This window comes from Mytilus edulis, chromosome 9 (genome assembly GCF_963676685.1).
Source record: "Mytilus edulis chromosome 9, xbMytEdul2.2, whole genome shotgun sequence".
Lineage (NCBI taxonomy): Eukaryota > Metazoa > Mollusca > Bivalvia > Mytilida > Mytilidae > Mytilus > Mytilus edulis.
In genome coordinates, this window is record NC_092352.1 from 77882773 (window position 1) to 77899825 (window position 17053).

Below are 17053 nucleotides of genomic sequence, written 5' to 3' on the forward strand. Positions count from 1 at the left end.
AAAGATTGTTGTTACAATGATGAATATTCTATGAACAAAGAGAAGTATTTCTCTAACCATCCAATATTGAATTGAAACATTTATCGATTTGTCGCCACAATCTGTGCTTGACCTAAGGAAAGTGTATGTTATATATTTGTTGTCTTCCTTTAATTGTTACATGCCTGTTAGGTTTCATCTGTTACATTGGTTCAAATTTTGAAAGTATTCACACACAACAGAACATTATGTAATGGAATTTAATGATCATTATTAGTGTTCTTTTGTCCGAATACTCTAATTATCTATAAGCTTTAGGCAACTGTTATACATGACAGAAGAAAAGTTTGAATGATTATAACCGTATGTGAATGACTTAACTGACTTTCTCGTTCTAATTTAATATAATTGTTAAACTGGCATAACGAATCTCTACGGTTTTTATAATTAAATGACAGAAGATAGCTGAAAGATATCTAGCTTTTTTGTACTTATAAATATTTCTTTTTAGATTACAACTTCTCCGTTAAGAAGAACATGCTAATATCGACGAAAACATTTCCAAAAACAGGTTTGTCGACGCTCTGGCCTTTGTTAGTCTTGTATGATTTTTTATTTCAGTTCAATTATATATTTTGGAGGTTAAAATGACGTCCATTTTTTTGAATGAAGTTGTACATTTTTTTTTGTTAAAGAGCCAGTTGAAGTTGCCAGGAATTTTCTCGCTGTGTAAAGACCCATTGTTGGACTTCGGCTGTCTTCTTCTCTTTTGTCGGGTTGTTGTCTCTGTGACACATTCCCCAATTCTATTTTAAATTTATTTAAGGTTCATAGAGCGTGACAATCACTTTCCATGAAACACCACATTCGGTCTCCATAATTATTAAATGTTATTCATAGTATGTACCCGAGTAAACCCTTATGTGAGATTGTTTATTAATCACTAGACATACGTATTCATGGTGCTTCGTATTGTCACATGTTGTATGTACATACGGATGCTGTTCTATTCAAAATAGGTTGTTATACAATAACGACATAATTTTTCATTAAGGAATGTATCATCTTGCTCGTACATAGATTTGAATAAATATCCGGTTCTGTCTTTATGTTTGTATACTTTCTTGTTTAGTAGCTTTCAACGTTTGTTATCGGTTTTGGACTATCAAATATTTTGACCTCGACCATCACTGAATAGAAATGTGCATCGGGTGCAATAAAACCACCTTTGTGCCTAATATTAATGTATCTATCACTAGCACGTACATATATTATATGTCTCTAAATAGTGGGAAATCAATACACTAGTATATTTTAACTCTTGGTTTTGTTGTGTTAAATAGCAATTAGTGAGCACTTTACTTTTCAATCCATGAAATCACCATCATTTTCTTATAGTTTCAAACTAAACGAAATCCCGAGATACCTAGTATATCATATACCAATGTCAGGTTAATAATCACAAAAGTAGACTATATGACTTATACATACTATTTATACAATAAATAATCATTACCATTAGCAAGTCAGATGAACGAGAAAACTTGAACTAGGATATATGACTTTTATTGTACTCACTAAACAAAATGAATAGCATTATCGATCTCTCAAGCAATTTTGCACAAAGATTAACGATAAAGGAGGCAACTATTGTATATGTGATTTTTTTAATTTTCAAAATTATATTCATGATTACGAATGGTATCATCTTTCTTCTATTTATGTTAATCTGATTATACCATCATTATCTGTTTGAACTACGTCAGGAACGACTTCATCGTATCCAGTATTAGTAAAGGTGCGAAAGATACCAGAGGGACAGTCAAACTCGTATATCGAAAATAAACTGACAACGCCAGGGCTAAAAAAGAAAAAGACAAACAGGCAAATGATAGTAAACAAGACATAAAATAGAAATTTAAAAACTAAGCAACACGAACCACCCCAAAATATCGGGATAATCTTAGGTGCTCGGGAAGGGTAAACAGGTCCTGCTCCACATGTGGCACCCGTCGTGTGCCTCATTATTTAACAAACACGGAAAATAGTTTAATTCGGTAGGCCACATTCGTGACATGGCAAGAAGATTGTAGTTACGAAATAAGGAACATATCCGATATCATCTAATGACTATAAACTGCAAGTAAATGTAAGCTTCTTTTCTCAAATGTTTAAAAGTGATTACGTGTGAACTAGGCAGCCAGTAATTTCAACTACAAGCGTGTCTGGCCATCCTGAATATAATTATCAACTACAATGTAGTAGCTTTTATTATGATTTTATAATAAAGTAATATCAATACATAACAATAAATATAAGTTGTCAATAAGAAGCACATGAACACGATTTGACACCTGACACATGTACTTTAAAATCGTAAGGTTTCTGCACTCTTACAGACGAAACTAGAGTATCAAATTTCCCAGTGGGGTTCGTGTTGCTTAGTCTTTAGTTCTATATATGTGTACTTTTATTTGTCTTTTTCTTTTTTAGTCATGGCGTTTTCAGTTAATTTTCGAACTATGAGTTTCACTGTCCCTTTGGCATCTTTCGCCTCTTCTTCCAAACACATATCCTGCATTATTTGTACCAAGTCAATTCGCTTGATATGGTTGAGCTTTCGATTTTGCATTTTATAAAGGGACTTTCTGTTTTGAATTTTCCTCGGAAATCAGTATTTTTGTTATTTTACTTTTTTCTTTGTATTTACGGAACGATTGCAATGTTTGGCTGGACAAGTACCACTAATTGAACTGCGATATACATTAAGATAAAGATGCATATAGAGTGACAATACTTCGGCCATGTTCTTCTGTAAGATAATAAGACTCAATTCCGAATTAATTTATTTTCGATCATCTGAAAGATCCTAAATGACATATTAAAAGCAGAAATTATGCAAATGGTGATACATATACAATATTTGGTCAATATCAGGAAAATATAAACTTGTATGAGACCTTCCCCAGTTTGGTCCGAGTACAAAAAGGTTAATATTTTCATGACATTGACCTAATATTGCACCTTAAAAAAGATTGATTTTGGAAAACATAACAAAATTTATAATGGATTGTTGCAGATGTTTACAGAAAGCCACAATTGCTAATTCATGCACACCTGTATGAGCAAAACAACTAACAAAGGTAGATTCTTGAATATTTTGTATAGAAAGTACAAATCGTTACACCTGTCTGTAGTTTATGTTAACAAATTGTCAGCTGTGCATTTAAAACATTCCAATGTAATGCGATATGTTATTCCTATAACTTTATTATGCGTTATGTAAACACAGAAATTTGTAATCAGAAAGTGAAATATAAGTGTTTATAAATTTTATTAAACATACCTCATCATGCTCATATCATTTGGCAGATGACGTATTGAGATTTATTATCCGGAAGAAACATGATCGTGCGGGTTTTGTTTTTATAAGAAACTGATAAAATATGTAGTAGATCTGTAAACAAGGGTCTAAATAAACTCATCATAGATACTTATTATCGTGCTTACATTCTTGTTGTCCTATAAACGTATGAAACATTTGCCACTGGATTTAAAGCAAATAGCATTCAACCGACCAATCATATATCTTTTACATAAATATTTAGAGATAATAAAATATGCCGTGGAATTTCATTTTACCTGTAAAAGTATCATACCAAAGTTTAGCAACTACAAATTTTGACTGATGCTACATTGTAACAACTATGGTAACTTGAAATCCTCATGACTGGCCATTGAACATGGATTGTAAGTGTGTCAGTTTGGCTGCATTTTTCGTATGGAAATAAAGGCAACAGTAGTATACTGCTGTTCGAAATTCATATATCGATTGAGAAAAAAAAACAATTCGGGTTACAAACTAAAACTGAGAGAATCGCATCAAATATAAGAGGAGAACTCGGACACAACAGAAACACAAAATGAAAATGTGACACACACAGAAATGAACCATAATATAACTATGATAACAATGGCCATTTTCCTGAATGGGTACAGGGCAATTTAAGAAAGAAAAAAATGGTGGGTTGAACCTGGTTTTGCGGCATGTCAAACCACCCGCTTGTAACTGTTTTCAAAACCAAAATGCGAATCATGTTAATCCGTTCAGATTTAATTTAAAAGTAAATTATATATTTGGTCAAATAACAAAATTATAAAATAAATCTCGACAAGGGCATAAACATATGGTTACGTTCTCCAACTTGAAAAATTGTAAATCTATAGCAAACTCATACAAAGCCTTCTGTTGTTATAAAGAAATAATATGTACGATACTCTTAATGAAAATATAATGAAATAATTAAAGTTATTAACTGTCGCATTCTTAAACTTTCGGTGTTTTATTCAGTTTGTGAGTAAATTGGTCCACAATACACACAAAGGGGAAATCTTAAAAATTGTTCTTAATCTTGAATAGACAGATCAACATTCGTTACGTTCTTATAGCTTGTGGTTGTCGATTGTTATTTTCTGCCATATTTGTTTATCGTCTATTGTTTAACCATGAGTAAGGCCGCTGATGATCTCGTCGGAATTGCCTTACATATTGTCATAACTAAAACGTTACCCGTACCGTTTGTGCATCTTATGCGATCATCTGTATTTTACCTTCACAAGGAATGCTCAAACCCATAAAAAGGTTAAAGCAATCAATAAATGAACATATGTAAAATAAAATAATTAAATGGAAAATGGAAATAGGGAATGTGTCAAAGAGACAACAACCCGACCCTATACGATCACACACTTCGCAGTACAGGGAAAATATTTGCTCTACATGTTTTTCTTTTCAGAATACCTATGCATTCTGTTCATCTGCAAAACAATATGAATACAAAATAAAACATTTATTCTTTGAATTCTAACTAGAATCGGTACAGCATACACACCGTGACTCTGCTGAATGCAAATATTACGAATCAAAATCAAGTTTTATAACATCAAATGAAGTCAGAAATAAGTAATTGTTTGTAAAGCTAATGTATTTCTTTCAGATAGGCAGAATCATTCTCATGTTAGATAAGAACAAATTTATTTAGTTATACAGGTTATATGATGTTTCCTTTCTCACCCTTTAATAGAATATGATAACATTGAAGGATGGAAATCAGTCAAGATGTTGAAGCAACTACAAATATTTGTATGCACCTGTTTTTCAGCTTATGACAACGCCATGGCTAAAAACGAAAAAGATAAACAGACAAATCATAATACACAAGAAACAACATAGAAAACTAAAGTCTGATCAACACGAACCCCACAAAAAACTGGGGGTGACTAAAGTGATCTATACCTGAGATAAGACATTCCGTAGTATTTGGAATAATTGTTACTTTGCAAACAATTAATATGATAAAATAAAAGAGCATATCATTGATAATCATGTCAACACCGAAATGCTGACTATATTATTTAGTGAAAACATGTTGATAAAAGTTTAGAATTGTGAGGTCTATTGTAACATCTGTATAATAATATATTTGTTTCATAACACAAGTATTATTCTGACCCTGTATTGTAAATGCGACTATCAAATGTCCAGAGCTCATTAAAATCAACTATTATAGTTTGACTGTTATAATAATCTTTATCTGCAATTTCATTATCCAAGTTCGATGATATAATGATACGTCACTGGTAATAGTAATTAGTTTGTTTTTTCCTCACTTCGTTGCATCGATTTCATTTTACAAGTTACTAACTACTTCCATGTGAAATAAATAAAACGAAATACATTCAATGAATGTCTACTCAAAGCCTGATTTATATAATTAGCTTTAAGTATATATAATTGACGTCTAGTCACCGCTATTACAGACTTGACCGTACTCCGGAAATGCAACAACCTAAATCAAATGCATGGTTGTTACAATGCTGAATATTTAATGTACAAGGATAAGTTATTTTTCATTCACACGGTACATAATTCAACATTTTTTTCTTCTCCAGTCTGTATGTGCTTTTCTAAATGTAGTTGCCGTTTATTAATCTGTTGTTGTTAGTTGCTTTCTTTCGTTTATCGTTTTAGTGTACAAATTGAAACACCATTACTTTTTTTCTAATAACTATTTTCTATAGAATAAAATTTTGCCATTCCCGTGTCAAAAGTTACTTACACCCTCGGGTGCTCGTTGCATTTATTTAATACCCATTAGTGGATACTGAACTCCGTGGAAAATTCAAAAAGGAAAGGCCTTAATTACTTCAGATAAATATAGATTATTACATTGATACAAGTCCTCGGCGAGGACTTTAAAATTTATAATTTAACTATCGAGATTGAATAAATTCGATAATCCACGCGTTACTATGTAATAATCTGTTTCTCTAATGATTAAAAGAAATTTTGTTCTAAACCAAAATACCTTTCGAGTGCCTTCAATTTTCCACGAAATTAGTTGTCAATTTCATTAACACCTGTTAGAACATTTTGATCATTTGAGGGAGCTGAGAAAGGTTATGACCATTTGACCCTGCCAATCATCTTCTGAGATCACCGGCAACCACACGTTGATTAAATGTTTTGATACAATGGGTTCGGAAAGGGGTATATTTCCATAGAGTTAGAGAAAATATATTATTGTTCCAAACAGGCGTTGGCTACAAAAGTATAATAATTAATCATGGTGTTGTGACATGCCAAAATATAGTTATTGATATATTTAAGTACCATGAATGTTCAGATGTATATCACTGACAACAAAAATTATATGATACCAATACACGCAATAATCTAAGATTTAATTAGGTTAAATTAGGTTAAATGGTAACGTTTTGGAACACATTTGTTGCTTAGTCTCTAGTTGTCTACATAGTGTCGTCAGTACTTTTATTTTTTTTCGTTCTTACTCATGTCGCTGTCAGTTTAGTTTCGATTAATGAGTTTGAATGTCACTCTGGTATCTTTCGCAAGTCTTTTTTTAGGATTGATAAGTTTCTGTTCCTAAATTTCCATGATCGGTTAACAAGATTCTCATAAAATGTATGTGCTTTTAATAATTATACATCCAGGTGTTGCCATCTAGCAAAAACAACATGGACGAATTCGAAACTAATTTGTTGTTCCGAATGAATTAATAATTGCAGTTATAAAGGAAATACGATTATTAAATCTAGTCCGTCCACTTCAGTTATGGGCATGTACCATTAAAACGTTTAATCCCGCTGCAAATGTTTGCACCTGTCCTAAGTCTGTAATCTGATGTACAGTAGTTGTCGTTTATTTATGTAATTTATACGTGTTTCTCGTTTCTCGTTTTTTTATAGATTAGACCGTTGGTTTTCCCCTTTGAATTGTTTTACGCTAGTAATTTTGGGGACCTTTATAGCTTGTTGTTAGGTGTGAGCCAATAATCCGTGTTGAAGGCCGTATATTGACCTATAATGGTTTACTTTTATAAATTATTATTTGGATGGAGGGTTGTCTCATTGGCACTCACACTACATCTTCCTATATCTATAGAAAAAAACAGTTGTGAAATATAAACATCGTACGATTTTGTCGACGAAAGATTAAATCTGCACAAGATAAATAACAATCAGAACAGAAGAATTGTCCATTTTGTCGTATATGTTTTGATAGCGATATTCCGTTATTCGTGAACAACTGAAATCTCCTAATCTAGAATTAATTATTTTAGTAGCATGTGTAAACTTCATCCTAACCAGCTGTGTAGAGTTTTACATAACATTTAGCAGTTATGCAAATTAAGTACTGTAACAGTGTACTAAAGACCTGAATTTTGATTAAAAAAACCATTTTGTTTTAAATCGATCTTTGCGTTATGCAACTTGATCATCTAAGATAATTATCAGTGTTCTTTATATCAATCTTTTGTCTGAAAACTCTAATTATAAAAAAGAAGCTTCACGCCACGTTTTTTTAACCACTGACAGAGAGCTTTAGAATAATTACTCTATGTAGATATATTTAGTAGCTTCCTCATTCTTATTAGATATAATTGTTAAACTGGCATTGCGAATCTCATCGGTTAAACTAATTTAAATGCAGAAGATAGCTGAAAGACTTATAGCTTTTTGAGATAGAAAAAAAGTTGTTTTACAGCATTGAAATATTTAAATCATGAGGCACTTGTCAACATCTATGGAAAGTATTTGGATTTAATTTATCGTTGTAAATCAATAATACAATAACTGTAAATTTTTGTTTTCAAATGAGTATAGCTTAGCTTGCATATTAACTTAGCAGCCAGTTACTTCGACTACATACTTCATCCTGTCTATTATTAATAACTAATAGTTTCATCGGAAGGTGTTTATTAATTCTGTTATAAAAAGAAGTGTCAATTAACTTCAATAAATATTAATGTCAAAAATAGAGCACATGAACTCCATCTGACACCTGACACATCATTTACTTTATCATCGTAGGGTTTGAGCGCTTGATTTTAAAATCAATTATGATTCGTACAATTCTTTGGTTGACATTCAACGAACGAGACAACACAGTCGCTTCCTTTCATGCATCAGTTTTTTTTATATATAGATATAGATCATGAGCATCTGATTGTATTGGCGGAATGATTGTAATTTCTTTCTGAATAGGCACCACAAAAGGGATTCCGATATATAATTATATATTACTATAAAGGTACAAGTGGTCCGGAGTGACACGCTTATGGCAACGTCTTTCTGTAAAATAAAAAGGCCCATTTGTATGATTTCTTTCGACTAAAAAATACAATTAGGATTCTTATACTTATTTTGTTATGGTAAAATTATGTTTTCCCGATTTGCACTTAACCATTTACATATATGTAGTTGGATTTTTATTCTATTCCGTGTATTATATTATAAACTTCTCCGACCAGCTTTGCATACTTGACGTCCTTGTCATAATAATTCAACAGATTTGGTGAGTGCATGTTCAAAGAGAGAATGCATATCGTATTTAACTCGATCCTTATTTCATTTCAAACAGCTTTCTGCTTTTGTTTCTCCAAAAGTCACATGTAGTAAACAATGCATATCCCTGACGTCTTATTTGTATGTTTGCGTCCATCATACATTGCTTAATTGTTGCAATTAATTGCACTGATATTAAATATTAAAGATAGATACTTCCGGTTTAACATGGAATATATTAATGATATTTACAGTCCTTTCTTAAACAAAACCAATAGAAATTCTCAAAAATATAAGCCCCGTTTAGAAAACTAAAAATCAATTGATGAGATCAAATCAAACATGATGCAGTTGACCTAAATGATATCTTATTAGAAAACCAACCGGAATATAATAACATGATTGCAGAATTATCCTTACATGTTTTGTTCTCCTCATTATATTTCAATTACACAATCGTTGTTCGCAGTAATTAAGAGACTTATTAGTTATTTAATTGTTTTGTAGCATGTTTTCATTTGTGTGAAATAGAGCACAAAACAACTGTATTGAATCCCAGTTGATTTTCTAGTGATTGACTGGTATGACGACTTCCTCCTTTATTGATAACTTTATACATTCTTAAAATTGACTTAAACAGACTTCATCATTATTTGTTAATGAAAATGAGATATTGGTCCAATAAACGATATAATTGTATAATCACTTGCTGTAAATTATATACCTGTTATTCAATAATCTGTAATTTATAGAAAAAACTCAGTTGTTATTATTTGAAATTAATTAGAATACTCTGACGTAGGAACCTAGTTGGTATTTAATAAAGTACAAACAACTTTGATTTTTTTACAGCCTAAATTTTTCACCTCGCCTTATAATTTGCTTAATTTAGAATTAACGAATAAAACTGTAGAGAACTAATATAGTAAACAAAGTGCAAATAAGGTAATTTTGGGATGTACGGGAAATAAAACATACATAATTATTATAGATTATCAGTGCATAGAGTTGAATATACGCTTACAGTATTAAATGTCTTTCCAACGAATTTCAACTAATGATCAGAAATTTTGGATAAAAAACAGACTGCCTGGTTTTAAATTCATGTATTTGGTCTGATGTTATATTTGTTATTCTCATCGGATTTTGTGTAATCCTTAATTCGTTTCTGTGTGTGTTACATTTTAATGTTGTGTCGTTGTTCTCTTATATTTAATGCGTTTACCTCACTTTTAGTTTGTAACCCATATTTGATTTTTTTCTATCGATTTATGAGTTTCGAACAGCGGTATACTACTGTTGCCTTTATTTAAATGATATCTGATCACACACTTATTTTGAAAATTAAATGTTTTATGCACTTCATAGAGAAAATAAGCCACTTCAAGTTACACCAAAGTCACTTCCTAATAATAGCCTACATTATGCTGAATTCACAAATATATAGTTTATATGAGTTTCCTTAAACTAATGGAGACCAGTTTCTACTTCTAAACCGAAAATAGAAACTTGTCTCCCTTATTTTAAGGAAACTAATATTGTCACCTTTGGTTGACATTTTAAAGGATATATGTATAAACGAGTATGATACGATTGCCAATGACACAACTCTCAAAAAGAGACCAACATGACAAAAAAATATCAGCTTTATGTCACTGTATTTCACGTTACAATGATCAAAGCCCATACCACATAGTAAGCTATAAAAGGCCACGAAATCACAATATTTTAACGAAAAGACTAATGTCCTAATTGATGTACAAAAAAAATTACGATAAATAAATTAGTATATGTCACACAGCAACACATGAAAACCCATGAATAACAGGCTTCTGACTAGAGACAGGCACATACATACGTAATGTAGCAGGATTAAGCATGTTATCCTAACCCAAGCCCTCCATCGCCCTTCATTGTAACCTCTCTTAGAAAATTCCATCTGTATGCAAGTGAAAGTTCAGATAAAGAGATTACCAAAATAAATGGAACAAAATACCATTTCAGACTGTTCTGAATGTTTATTTAAATTCACACATTCTACATGTACACACATATATTAAAACAGCTTAAAACAGAAAAAAAACATGTAAATCTAACAGTGGATTGAAGTTCATGTTAGCTCATTGTCAGCTGTGCATTTCAAACATTCGAAAGAAATAAAGTCTGTGATTCCGAACGATTTTCCTCGTTATTTAAACAACTGATAATTAGAAAGTTAAAACTACTTGTTTATCAATCATAAACCTAATGTCATAACATAAGGTCATAACATATGGCAGATGATGTAATAAAAATAATAATCAGAAAGAAAAAAATGTTCTTGCATGTAAGATAAGGTTAACGAGGCTCTTAATAAACTCATCATAGTAACGTTGGTGATAATATTCCTGATGATCTATACACACATGATATGTTTCCCAATGGAGGTAACGCAGGGAATTAACAATCATTCAATATACCATAAAAAAAATTACATTCATATATCTGTGGATTCATAGGTTTAGTTGAAACAGATGAACCACAAATTTAAATGTTCAACACATGAAAAATGTATTAAAGGCTCAACGCAGACTTTGTCAAAACTACGAAATCACATGTCCACGAAAATCTAAGTGTTCCTAAATCTACGAAAATATGTTTCCTCGAAAAGGAATGGATCCACAGTAGGATAGTTTCGTTTGACAATTAAATCGAGAAGTCAAATAATGATTTGTGAAGGTTAAGCATCTCCGACAGCTGACTATTTTATAGACATATAGTTACAATTGATTCGTTGAACAGAGAAATTGCCAATATATACCAACTTATTCAAAGCTTTATCATGTTTATTCTTTTAATTTTAAATATGCTCGATACTATTACTAAAATATTACGAAATGGTTTCAACTATTAATAATCTACTTCACAATATCTATGAACGTTTGGACATTTATTCCATTTGTCGGTAAATCGGTCCAGATTGCAACACCATAATGCTCCTATCCAAAGAGGTTAGCCTGTAGTTGCTGTTTGTTATTGTATATATGTTTGTATCCTTTATCATGTTTACTGTATTACCATAACCTAGGCTGTAGGATTTCTCTATGGAATGGTTTTTCATCATTTGATCATTCTATCGTGAATAAACCTTATATATCTTACTATGTCATGAGTTTTGCTCATTGTTGAACCTCTAGGGTGACTTATAGATTTTCAGCATCCTCGTTTTTTATTCTCTCATGAATGATTATCTTGTGTGTAATCATACCATATATCCTTACTTGTATGTTTAAGTATTGAAAATACATGAGTCTTGATGACTAGGCGTTAAACAAATATTTACTATTCAAACAAACTAATAAATATACATGATATATCCGATATCTCGGTCTTTTAAATGTATGAAATGCAATTGTTAGCCTGCTGAAATACAACCAATCTGTTTTGATCGTTACTGCGTGTGGTTTAACAGAATATGGTAATAGAAAATATAATGTGGTGAATCTGAAATTAACATTAAAGTTAAGCCTCTCATCTGTGAGTGACTCTGAATCAATTACGACATACGTCAAAGCGAAATCAAACCGTATACCTTTAAATGGTGTACGTCCTACTATGTTTTCTGAAAATAACCTTCATAAGATGCGTTCAAAGCCATTGATGCATAAAGGCTTCATTAATTGAACATGTTTAATGGAAGAGTTCCAAATCATATTCTTCGCAGTAAAGAAAACGATTCCGGTAAACGATCCTCTTAGCATAGAACCCATACATTTCGTACAACTGTACCGCTTATTGTTTGTGTTTCTTTAGAATCTTATTTCCAAAAAGCAAAACCATGCTCATATTTATTATAACATTGAGAGATAGAAAGTAGTGAAGATGTAAAAGCAAAGAATAAAAATCTAACAGATGTAAATGTGTTTAGACAATACTTTTGACTTAATGACTTATATATCATAAAAAGGATCACTGTATCATTATGTCTATATATTATATTTTACAAAATACAACTGTGAGAAGGTATCACCTTTTAAATGGTCTGCTAGCCCGTACAAACACGGTCTTTTTAATGTTATAAGACGTCTTCAACGGGTTTTACTTCAGAAATAAGAAGTACGTTTGCTTTGTTTGGCTAAATCTTTCAGAATTTTGATCCACAATGGTCTTCATCTTCGCTTTTCTTTTTGCGTTTTACCTTTTTACTTATGGCAGCATCGTATGTATATGAATAACACGACTAAAATACACAACTATAAGTATGCTACAATTGCCGATATTTTAAAACCGCTGGTTTTTTCTCTGACGGTATAAACGTCTTAGTAGTCAGCACTACTGTTTCATTGGTTTGGCACAAATTATAAATTGAATATTTACACTAATTTGAATTGTTTCATTACCGTAAAATGTCAATCCACATGGATAAATTATGTTGCTAAATTTTTGCTAAAACTATTTGGTCATCAATGCACTTCAAGTTCGTTTTTTGTATTTTGTTTTTACTTTTTAGTATATGCACGTCGCTGTTGAGTTTTTTTAAGGCAAAACGCGCGTCCTTATTTTAAAATGTTGGTACATGTAGGTATCAGTTTTGCAATAATGGCTTCGCCAATGAACTAATTTAAAGCAAATGTGTTCTTAAATATTTTGTTGACTCGTAATACAAGTATATTATTTTTCAAATAAGGTTATTACATCCTCATGTAAAGTTGTACGAAGTTTGTTTTGACCGTCTTTGTAATGCCCCCCCCCCCCCTTTAATCATAAACCTAACCTTATCTCAATTTTATTCTGAACATTTTAGTTGGGATGAATAGAAAATAGCTATGAATGCACCAAAGTGTAAACGTTATTTTTTTAGAATTGAAAAATGATATTATGTTCAGTCACCGATGCCCTTGAAACACGTTATTACATCTGTATCATAGTAACATTTTCCGTATACCATACACAACTAGTTGTCTACTGGTTGTTTTAAAAACAAATACTTACTTGTGATTTAATTGCTCTATTTTTACGAAGGTTGCTAGGATGTGGTGATTAAATATTGATTAAAACTAAGCATTGTTAGGTCTCTTATCGCATATCTGTATAAAACAATAATTGTCATCTTCCTTCTAAAACAGAAAAAAACTGTCATTATGCGACTGATAAAACTTTACCCATGGGAATTAAGTTATGAATGTCATTATGCGACTGATAAAACGTTACCCATGGGAATTAAGTTATAAATGTCATTTCGACTAAAGTATTTGACCTACTTGTATATATACCAGTAAATTAATACTTTATCATGTCTTTTTTCCATAATTTAAGTGTGCTTACGGAATATGCTTATACCCGACAGGGAACAAAATCATATGTTGCAGAACACACACATACGTACTATTCTGATGATGTTTATTGGCATGTTGGTAGAACACGACTAAAAAATCCTCAGGGCTCATAACAGAATCAATTCATATCAAAATATAACTGTTTTTCTTTATATGGTTTTGCGGTTGCAATATCAAAGTCCAATGATTTAATAAAGCAAGACCTGTAACAATAATAGGTTTGTCTTCTCTGATTTAATAGTTGTAATGATTATATATTACATATAAATAGCTCCCTCTATGTCAATGAAATAAAAAAATATAAATTTCTCAATGGATGGTTATTATTTGTATGATTTTGCTCAATGTTTTTTTCAATGTTATCTCGTCACAACTATTGCCGACATGTTAATTGTGTGATATGTTTTACTACACTGTAGACATATAACCACATAATTAACATATTGTTACAATGTTGAATTATGCTCCAATAATAAGGATTTGTTTCAATACGCATATTATTAGAAGTTCGTTTTCATATTTGTTCATAAATAAAAAGTAAAATAACAAAAATGCCGAACTGTGAGAAAAATTCAAAACAGAAATTCCACAATCAAATGGCAAAATCAATAGCTAAATAAACTCATCATAGATACCAGAATTTAATTTTGTATTAACGCCAGACGTTCGTACTGTCTACAAAACTTCACCACTTACAAACACATCAAACAAATGGGTAAACGCTGTCATATTCCTGACTTGGTACAGGTATAGTAAATGGTGGATAAAACCAGGTTTTAAAGCTAGCTAAACATCTGATTTGTATGACAGTCGCATAAAATTTCATTATATTGACAACAATATGTAAACAAACAAACAGATAATGTATAATGATTTTGATTACTATGAAAATAAACAAATATGTCATCAAAGAAAAACAAAGAAATAAAATAGACATTCATGTATCGACACAGCACACCAGCTAAAACGAAAGACAAGATTACAAAAATATACCATAACACAATAAAATATTGACTGGATGTAAATGTACCAAGACACGTCAAATGTATATACATATAACCAAAAAAAGAGACTAAACAGGTAAAGTAATAGTTTAAAAAGATGAAACAAACCCACTAAAACACGTGTGTAAGACGATAAACACTTCAGCAGTACCTTTAATCTTTTATTCAAAACCATCGTGTATCATTTTAGATGTTGATACCAAATATTAATCGACAAATTCTTGATATTTTTCGATAAACTTGTATAGAAAGAGGACGACACGTTCATCAACGTTCTGAGTAGCAGGTACACACTATACTTTGTAAATTTAGAACCGTACAATACAAGAATTCAATTGAATCTAGTAATGCCGGTTTCGTTACTTATACATCTTCGGATTTCAAATGTTTGGCTTTGAACGTTCCTGATGAAGATAAATCCAGAAAAGCGCTTCGAATGCATAGAATGATCAAACGTGTTGTTTTCAATCTTTTAATGATCGACTCTAGGTGTGTAGTGAAAATCAATAATCTTCGTCCTAATCAGCTGTATATATTTATATATTTAAATCAACTTATCAGGTTATAAATAATGTACTGTAACAGTGTACTAATGACCAGGATATAAAAGAAAAAAAACCATAGCATAACGTAATGCAACTTGATTATCTGAGATAATTATCAGGTTTCCTTTTATCAAGCTTTTGTCTGAAGACTCAAATTATTAAATAAGCTTAAAGCCAATTGTATAACTAAAAGAACGAAAGCTTTTGAATGTTTACTTTCTGTGAATGTCTTCACTGACTTTTTCATTCTAATTAGATATAATTGTCAAACTGGCATTAGAATCTCATTCGTTATTCTAATTTAATTGAAAAAGATAGCTGAAAGACACAAAGCTTTTCAAGCTAAAAAGATATGGTTTCAAAGAAGTACAAGATTCATGAATGAGGAACATGCCTACATGAATGACACATGTCGATTTCCGATTCTGGAGCAAACAACAATTGTATCGTTATTGTTATTACTACTACTATGTCAAAACGTCTGCCAAAAGAGGGATGAAAGATACAAGATAGAAAGTCATACTCATTGATCGTAATTAAACTGACAACGCCATGGCTATAAAATAAAAAGACAAACAGACAAATAGTACACAATACACATAAAACTAAAGAATATGCAACACGAACCCCACCAAAAACTTGGGGCGATCTCATGTGTTCCGGGAAAGTAGACATATCTTTCTCCACATCTTGCACCCATCATGTTGCTCATGTTATTACAAACCTGGTAAATAGACGGTTACTCCCCGAGGATTTCAGGAACCCAGTAGCTTTGGTTCTTGACTAAACTGAATGTGCTGTGTTCATTATTTAAGGCTGTAAGGTTTATAATAGTTCTAAATATATGTGTCAATTGGTCTCTTGTCAAGAGTTGTTTAAATTGGCAATCAAACCACGTCTTTTTTTATATTCGGTTCAAAGTATATGGCAACGCCCCGCTCTACTTTCAGTTTGAAATTCCTTTCGGGATCTTTCTGTTTTTGTTAGGTTAATACACACCTTCAAATTCAAAAAGCCGAAATTTCATTAGCTGATGTAATAATTATCAGAAAAGAAAGTTAAACAAAGTATTGTCTGATCCAAGTAAGCACAGCTTGAATAAACAAAAAATGAAAACAGATTAGGACTCCCGCATCACAGAATACACAGTAATTGTCGAAATGCGTATATTGTACAATACATTTGTTATCATTAACTTTATATATGGTAAATGATACGGCCTACTTTATTGTCTTTAGCATCAATCTGCTGAGAATAGGTAATTACTTGTAATTATATAATTCGTGCTAATTTATTCCGAGTAATACGAATTCAGATAAATTCGACGACTTGATTATATGAC